Source organism: Neovison vison, chromosome 5, assembly GCF_020171115.1.
Source record: "Neovison vison isolate M4711 chromosome 5, ASM_NN_V1, whole genome shotgun sequence".
NCBI classification, from domain to species: Eukaryota; Metazoa; Chordata; class Mammalia; order Carnivora; family Mustelidae; genus Neogale; species Neogale vison.
Window position 1 is genome coordinate 71,688,711 of NC_058095.1, and position 8,641 is coordinate 71,697,351.

Sequence of the window (8,641 nt, forward strand, 5' to 3'; positions counted from 1 at the left end):
TCTATTGTTTTTCTGGTTCCTATTTCATTGATTTTTGCTCTGATCTTTGTGATTTCTCTTCTCCTGATGGGTTTAGGCTTTCTCTGCTGTTCTTTCTCCAGCTCCTTTAGGTGTAGGGTTAGGTTGTTCATTGGAGAACTTTCTTGTTTCTTGAGGAAGGCTTGTATCGCTATATATTTTCCTCTCAGGACTGCGTTTTCTGTGTCGCACAGATTTTGAACCATTGTGTTTTCATTATCATTTGTTTCCATGAGTTTTTTCAATTCTCCTTTAATTTCCTGGTTGAGCCATTCATTCTTTAGAAGGATGCTCTTTAGTCCCCATGTATTTGGGTTCTTTTCAAATTTCCTGTTGTGATGGAGTTCTAGCTTCAGAGCAGTGGTCTGAAAATATGCAGGGAATGATCCCAATCTTTTGATACCACTTGAGACCTGATGTATGGCCCAGGATGTCATCTATTCTGCAGAATGTTCCATGTGCACTAAAGAAGAATATGTATTCTGTTGCTTTGGGATGGAATGTTCTGAATAGATCTGTGATATCTGTCTGGTCCAGTGTGTCATTAAGGCCTTTATTTCCTTGTTGATCTTTTGCTTGGATGATCTGCCAATTTCAGTGAGGGGAGTGCTAAAGTCCCCTACTATTTTTGTATTATGGTCGACGTATTTCTTTGATTTTGTTCTTAATTGGTTTATATAGTTGGCTGCTCCCTTTATAGGGGCCTAGATATTTAAAATTGTTAATCTTCTTCCTGGACAGACCCTTTGAGTATGATATAGTGTCCTTTCTTGTCTCTTACTATAGTCTTTGGCTTAAAATCTAATTGATCTAATATAAGGATTGCCACCCCAGCTTTCTTTTGATGTCCATTAGCATGGTAAATTGTTTTCCACCCCCTCACTTTAAATCTGGAGGTGACTTTGGGTCTAAAATGAGTTTCTCATAGACAACCTATTGATATTTTTTATCCATTCTGATACCCTGTGTCTTCTGATTGGTGCATTTAGCCCATTTACATTCCAGGTAACTATTGAGAGATATGAATTTAATGCCATTGTATTGCCTTTATGGTGAATATTACTATATATTGTCTCTGTTCCTTTCTGGTCTACTATTTTTATGTTCTCTCATTGCTTAGAGGACCCCTTTCAATATTTTCTGTAGAGCTGGTTGGTGTTTACAAATTCTTTGTTTTTGTTTGTCCTGGAAGGTTTTTTAATCTCTCCTTCTATTTTCAGTGATAGCCTAGCTGGATATAGGATTCTTGGCTTCATATTTTTGTCATTTAGTGCTCTGAATATATCATGCCAGTTCTTTCTGGCCTGCCAGGTCTCTGTTAATAAGTCTGCTGCCAATCTAATGTTTTCACCTTTGTATGTTACAGACTTCTTGTCCTGTGATGCTTTAAGAATTTTCTCTTTGTCTCTAAGACTTGTAAATTTTATTATTAGATGACAGGGTGTGGACCTATTCTTACTGATTTTGAGGGGGGTTCTCTCCTGAAACCTCCTGGATTTTGATGCTTTTTCCCTTTGCCATATTAGGGAAATTCTCTATAATAATTCTCTCCAATATACCTTCTGCTCTCCCTCTCTTTCTTCTTCTTCTGGAATCCCAATTATTCTGATGTTGTTTCATCTTACAGTATCACTTATCTCTCGATTTCTCTCCTCATGGTCCAGTAGTTGTTTGTCTCTCTTTTGTTCAGCTTCTTTATTCTCTGTCATTTGGTCTTCTATATCACTAATTCTCTCTTCTGCCTCATTTATCCTAGCAGTGAGCGCCTCCATTTTTTTATTGCACCTCATTAACAGCGTTTTTTAGTTCAACTTGGTTAGATTTTAGTTCTTTTATTTCTCCAGAAAGGGCTTTTATTTCTCCAGACAGCATTTCTCTAATATCTTCCATGCCTTTTTAAAGGCTGGCTAGCACCTTGGGAATCATCATTCTGAACTCTAGATCTGACATATTACCAATGTCTGTATTGATTAGGTCCCTAGCCTTCAGTACTGCCTCTTGTTCTGTTTTTTTGTTTTTTGTGGGTTTTTTGGTGTGTGTGTGTGTGAGTTTTTCCGCCTTGTCATTTTATCCAGATAAGATAATATGAAGGAGCGAATAAAATACTAAAAGGGTGGCAAAGACCCCAGGAAAATGTGCTTTAACCAAATCAGAAGAGACCCCCAAATCATGGGGGGAAGAAAGGGGGTAAAAAGAAGATCAGGAAAAAAATTTAAACAGTAAACAAATAAAAAATATATTAGACTGTTGAATAGAACAGGGTCACCCACATAATTTTGGGAGTATTTTGGTCTCTTAGAAGAAACCACCTCCCCAAATTTTAAAGAATGAAAAACATATATAAGGGTAAATACAATGAAGGGATGGAATATGATTATAAAGATGAAAATTTTTAATATTTATATAAAAGAAGTCGATAAGGATAAATTGGTTGGGAGAATAAAGAAAAAGAAATTGGAGACAATTTGCTCTGGCTGGAGACTATAACAAAACCCTGTGTTAGACTTATGGTGTATTTTGATCTATTAGAAGAGGTTGTAACCCTAATTTTTTTTAGAAGATAAAACCCTATGTGTAAACAAATAATAAAGTTAGATACAATGAAGGATAAAATATGACTTTAATAATGAAGGTTCCAAAAAATATTTTTTAATGAAAGGTATTGTTAAGAGAAACCAGTTAAAAACATTAAAAGAGGAAAGGGTAAAAGTTAAAAAAAAATTAGCGGAAGAAAAAAATAAAATTAAAAAACTTATTAACTTTGCAAGACTAAAGAATCATGGGGAGAAAGCCATGAATTACATGCTTTGCTTTCTCCTCCTCTGGAATTCCGCTGTTCTCTTGGTACATGAACTTGGTCTTGGCTGGATTTCTTGTTGACCTTCTGGGGGAGGTGCAGATTATAGTGATTCTCAAGTGTCTTTGCTCAAGGTGGAAATGCACTGTCCTTACCAGGGGCAAAGCTAAGTTATCCACTCGGGTTCACTGTCCCTGAACACTTTCCGTAGAGTTCCAGAGGTCAGGAATGAAAATGGTGTCCTCCCAATCTCTGGCCCAGAGTAGCTGAGAGCTCAGGGCCCTACTCCTCAGTGCACCCTTGGAGAAAAGCACTCAATGACTCCCATCTCCCTGGCCTCCAACCTGTGACCAACCTTCTCTATCTCTGGCACATGACCGTGCCTGGAGTCTCTGAACCCCACCGATCCCTGAGGTCTTCCAGGGGGAGTCTCCCCGGATCTTGTGGGGTCCCTGCTCACAGAGCAGTGGCCTGTGCCACGGATCACGATAAGGTAAACCCGAGCTGAGAGTTCGCTCCTCGACTCCATCTCTGTAGCCAGCTTCCCCACTCTAATACCTATGAGCTCTGCAACACTCAGACAGCCCTGATCCTTCTGTGAGCCTGAGGGACCTGAGGCCACGCTCTTCTGGCATGGGCTTCACCCCGGCATAGCCTCTGGAGCGATGTCACTCAGTGGAGCAGACTTTTAAAAGTTCTGATTTTTGTGCTCCATTGCTCTGCCACTTGCCGGGAGCCGGCTCCTCCACCTGCAGTCTATCTTCCCATTGCTTTGGATTCACTTCTCCGCTGGTCCTACCTTTCAGAAAGTGGTCCATTTTCTGTTTCTAGAATTGCTGCTCTTCTATTCAGTCTCCTGTTGGATTTGTAGGTGTTTGGGATGGTTTGATAAGCTATCTTGCTGATCTCCTGCTATCTGATGTTGTCTCAGCCTGTTACTTCTCCGCCATCTTGACTACTCCCTGGTTTGCCTTTTTTTTTTTTTTTTTTAAATCATGGCCATGTATTACTTTTAAAGAACCCCTTTGTGTTGGTGAAACAAAAACTTGGTTTTTTCTTCCACGCTAATTAGAGGCATTTTAACCCTAAATATTATGTACTTTAATTTTAAGGAAATGACATAAATAACTATATTGTTTCTTTTGATTACAAAACAACAATTACCCATTATGAAAAGATGAAATACATCAGAACTTTATAAAGTTTGCTGACTGAAGAGGCTGTGGGGGCTCAGAGAGGGTCATTAAAGGCCTTAGTCTCAAACAGAAAGGGGCTCACATTCCAGATGTATCCCTGCCTTGCTGAATGACTTGGGGCAAGGGAGTGAACTTGGCTGAGCCTCCATTTTTCCACGTTCAAAATGGGCAGGATGACACTCTCCCTCAGAGTGATTTTATGAGAATTTTTGTGAGACAAGCGACGTAAAACTCTAGCACCTTGTCTGGCACAGGGGAGCTCTAGATGAAATAATCATTATTAGTATGCTTGAGAAGTTCCCGACAGGGACAGAGGACTCTGCCTCATGACAGGGACCATGCACATGTGTTTGGAGTCACTGTGCTGTCTGCTTTCCAAAAGCCCTACTTTTTTTTTAATTTTTTTCCATTTCTTTTAATACAGAGAGCAGTGAGGCCCTGGCATGTCTTTACAAAGAAAAATGCAAATTGTCCTCACTCAGGGGTGTGGAAAATACAGTAGAAGAATTGCAGCTGATGATGAATCAGCCTTTAATTAGTTGGGGGGCTAGGGCCCAGTGAAGAACAGGCCTGTACTCCCCTCTCTCCATGGTAAATAAAACCCAGCCAGGACCAGGGAGCCCACCAAGAATCTTGAAAACACTTGGCCTGTTTTGCCATTTCTTTCCAGCAGAGGGCAGTGAAAGGTGTTCTCGCCAATTACTCTGCACTCCTGCCTTGCTGATCAATCAGAAACTGCATTTAATCACTTTGCATCTATAAGAGGAAATTCATCCCCCATCCTGCCCCCCCCACCGTGATTAGACTTATGCCAGAAGCTTAAAAAAAACCCACTGGGGATGGATCTGAGAACTGGAAATAAAAACCATTATGTCACAGGACACTGCCTTTGGCTGTGACCACTGGACAGGTTTTATATGGCTCTGAGAGCAGTGCCCTCCTGTAAAGTGGATTGTGTGCTTTTGTCAAGCTGTGTGATTTCAGAAGGCTGGTGGACGGACTCTGGTGTCCTCTGTGGTCTCGTGGCAGAGAATGTCAATCCACACCCATTGCCACTGCATGTGGCTGACGGGAGATTGTGGGGAGAGGAGAGTGAGACAGAGCGTGTGCTTTGCATTAGGTACCCCTGGGTCCCTGCACAGTCTAGCCACGGGGCCTGATGGGGCTGCCGTGTGTAAGTCGGTCCGCAGTGGTATTTGAGATATACTTCTACTTAAAGATTACTGCTTGTTTCACTGAAATTCAAATTTCATTGGGCATCCTGCATTTTTTACTTGCTAAATATGGCAACCCCAGGCCTTGAGCAAATTTCTCAACTTCTCTGAGCCTTAGTTTCCCAGATGTAAGGTGGAACAACTGTAAAATCAGCCACAGTATTAAAGTGAAATTTGTACAACACCTGGATTCCAGAGCTGGACACAAAATGAGCTGTTCGGGAGATGGTACTTACTACTGTTAGTTCCCAAACACATGTTTTTCTCCATTTCAGCTATATTGTCACAGGTGATAATAGAGGGAACATTAAGTTCTACGATTATACCCTGTCCATTGTTACGTGGTAAAGCAACTTCAGACTGAGCTCCATAAGGATCCTGTCATTTTCCAAGGCCCCAACAGCTCCCCCCGCCGAAAAATCAAACTATCCTCCAGACTGCACACTAAAAGGTGAACTTTTGATTGTAAGGTAACTTGTTAATAAATCTAGGGCATCTGGGTGGCTCAGTGGGTTAATCCTCTGCATTCGGCTCAGGTCGTGATCCCAGGATCCTGGGATCAAGCCCCATATCAGGCTCCCTGCTCAGCACGCAGCCAACTTCCCCGTCTCCCTCTGCCTACCTCTTTGCCTACTTGTGACCACTCTCTCTCTCTGTGTCAAATAAATTTCAAAAATCTTAAATAAACTAATTAATAAAAATTAATGATAAAATAAATTTAAAAATAAAGTTAATAAAATAAAAGAAAAATTGCAAATAAAATATTAAAATTAATAATAATAATAATAATAATAGAATAAATAAATTTATAATTGCCCAGGTTACATTTCAAAGCAGAATTTTCAGGACACCCGACTGGTTCAGTGTGTTAAGCATCTGCCTTCTCAGGTCATGAGGCCGGCGTCCTGGAATGGAGTCCCGCATTGGGCTCGCTGCTTAAAGGGGAGTCTGCTTCTCCCTCTGCCTTGGTCCCTCCCCCCTACTTGTGCTCTCCATCTCTCTCTGACAAATATGTAAATAAAACCTTTAAAATTTTTAAGGCAGAATTTTAGAAATAACCTCTAAAAAGACGAGCTGCCCAGATGGCTCATTTGGTGGAGTGTGTGATGCTTGGTCTCAGGGTTGTGAGCTTGAGTCCCCCACTGCTTGAAGTTTCTCTGTGTGCTTCTGGTGTGGGTTGGGCTATGAGCAGATGAAAGCTCTGGTACTAGGCCAGCCCTGGACACAGAGGATGGTAGATGCCACCCACTCATGCAAGCAGGAACAGGATCCCACCAAACTGCTATGCAGATGAGGAAGAGAGTGACTAGGACACAGCAGGGGTGACCTGCCCACTGGAGACCTGACGTGCAGCCAGGAGGAAGGGCAGGATCTAGATGGCCTCAATGTATCCCTGGGTCGCTGCTCCTCCCCTCTTTCCTATCTGTCCTGTTTCTCTGTGTGTGCATGTGCATGTGCGTATTCGTGTGTGTGTGTGTGTGGTCAGTCCCCTCTGTTCCTCTCCCCTCCCACCTCCTTCTGCAGTGCTGCCCCTTCTCTGCTTCTCTGTCTGCTTGCTGTCCCATCTTTCCCAACTACCTGCCACTGTGTCCACAGCAGTCAGCATCATCTCTCAGCCCCCAGGCCACCTTTCTTGTAAGCTCAGGCCAGCATCCTTAAAGCCCAAGCCGTACTTCCTGGGAGAGTGGCAAAAGGGGGCCCTGTGGAAGACAGGGGTCCACCCGGCCTATAGGCCACACTGCAAATGTCAGGGCCAGGGTACAGGGAACGGACCCCCTCAGGCCCCAGTCCCAGTGTGGGGACTGCTCAGCACTTTCTCCCCCTTCCCACCCTTGTCCAGCAAGCTCTAAGACCTATACAGATGAGGGAAGTTCAGGGCCTGAGTTCAAGCCAGGCCTGCAAGCCTCTGGTACCCAGCTCTCAGCACGGACTCGGGCTGGCACCAGCCTACCAGCTGGGTGACCTGGGACAGGCAGTGAATCATCTGCGTGTCTCAGCATCCACAACTATGGAGCAGGGAAGAGAAGACTCCCTCCTTCTTAATGTGCCTCTGAGGACTGGATAGGGATGAACAGACATGAAGAACTTGGCACGGCAGTTGACGCAGTCAGTGGTGAAAATTCGGTTCTGACGGGCAGCAGCAGCAAGAGAGAAAAGCCCAGAGACCACCAGGATCGCAGCTGTAGCTGACCGGGGGGCTTATCACCCGTTGCTGTGTGGACCCACATGTGCCAGAGGACTGCTGGGGTCTCTGTGAGAGGGTGTTACCAGAAACAATTGCCCTTTGGGTTTCAGTGGTTGCTTGTGGGGACTGTCCAAGGAGACTCCATACCGGGTGCTGTCAGAAAGAAGGAAAGTTCTGTGAATGGAATCCAGTCCATGGGATCTTGAGAGTAGAGGAAAGACTCAGCTGTAGATGTAACCCCAGACGCGGGTGTGCCAAGTGTACACAAAGAGCATGGCAAGGGCAGGCCAAGGTCACTGGAACAAGAATGGTGGACAAAAGGCAAGATGGAAAACCCCCTTGGACCTTCATCCTGTTGCTGGATTAATCAAAATGGGGAAAGAACCTTAAAGGTTTTCAGAGCATCTCCTAGAGGCCAGAGTCTCACAACATGTGAGCCCACCGTCCAAGATGTCACCCAGAACCAAAGGGCCTGACACCCAGAGAAGGAGGCAATGCGGGCATTTGCTGAGGGAAGAGAGGATGTGTGCAGCCCTGCCATGCCCACCTGACAGGTCCCCAAGGGCACGGCTATGGGACCAGCTCTTGTCCCTTAGTGCTTGGGGCCCAGCCGGGGAGATGGCTGGCACCCACTGCACCCCCGTTCCCCTTCCTCAGTTCAGCCTTCAAGCCTGAGAGATCTGTGAATCCCCCGAGGGTTGAGAACAAGGGAGTCGACCCCTCCACGGTGCCTCTGCAGGCCTGATTCTTGCACCGGGCGGCGACCCAACAGAAGCTGTGCGCATGCACAGGGGTTCCTGCACGTGCGCTCCCTCCTCAGGTTCCAGGTTCCAAAGTTGTGTCCTGGCAACAGGCCCCGCATTGTGCTCTAGGCCTTCTGCTGCGACTTGGCAGCTGAAGGAGAGTGCTGCAAGCCTAGTTCGCTATCCTCAGCATCTGGCCTTACCCAACTGCTCTATGGGCACCTCCTTGAGCAGGCCGTGCCCCTCCCCCCAGCCCCAGTCTCTGCGGGGTCCGCCTCTGCCAGGAGGGCTGGTCCGCCCCCACCCAGTTCACTGAGGCTGCCGACTACTCTTGGCGCCCAGCGCTCGCCCGGCGGTCCACGCCCCAGTGTCCACTCGCAGGCGGTCCTCCAAGTACCCCGCGAGTTGGCAAGCGTGCTCAGTCCTAGCAGCTTGCAGAAGGTACTCCAGGATCCTGGCGACCCCGTGCTTTCTTCTGGGGCTCCTCA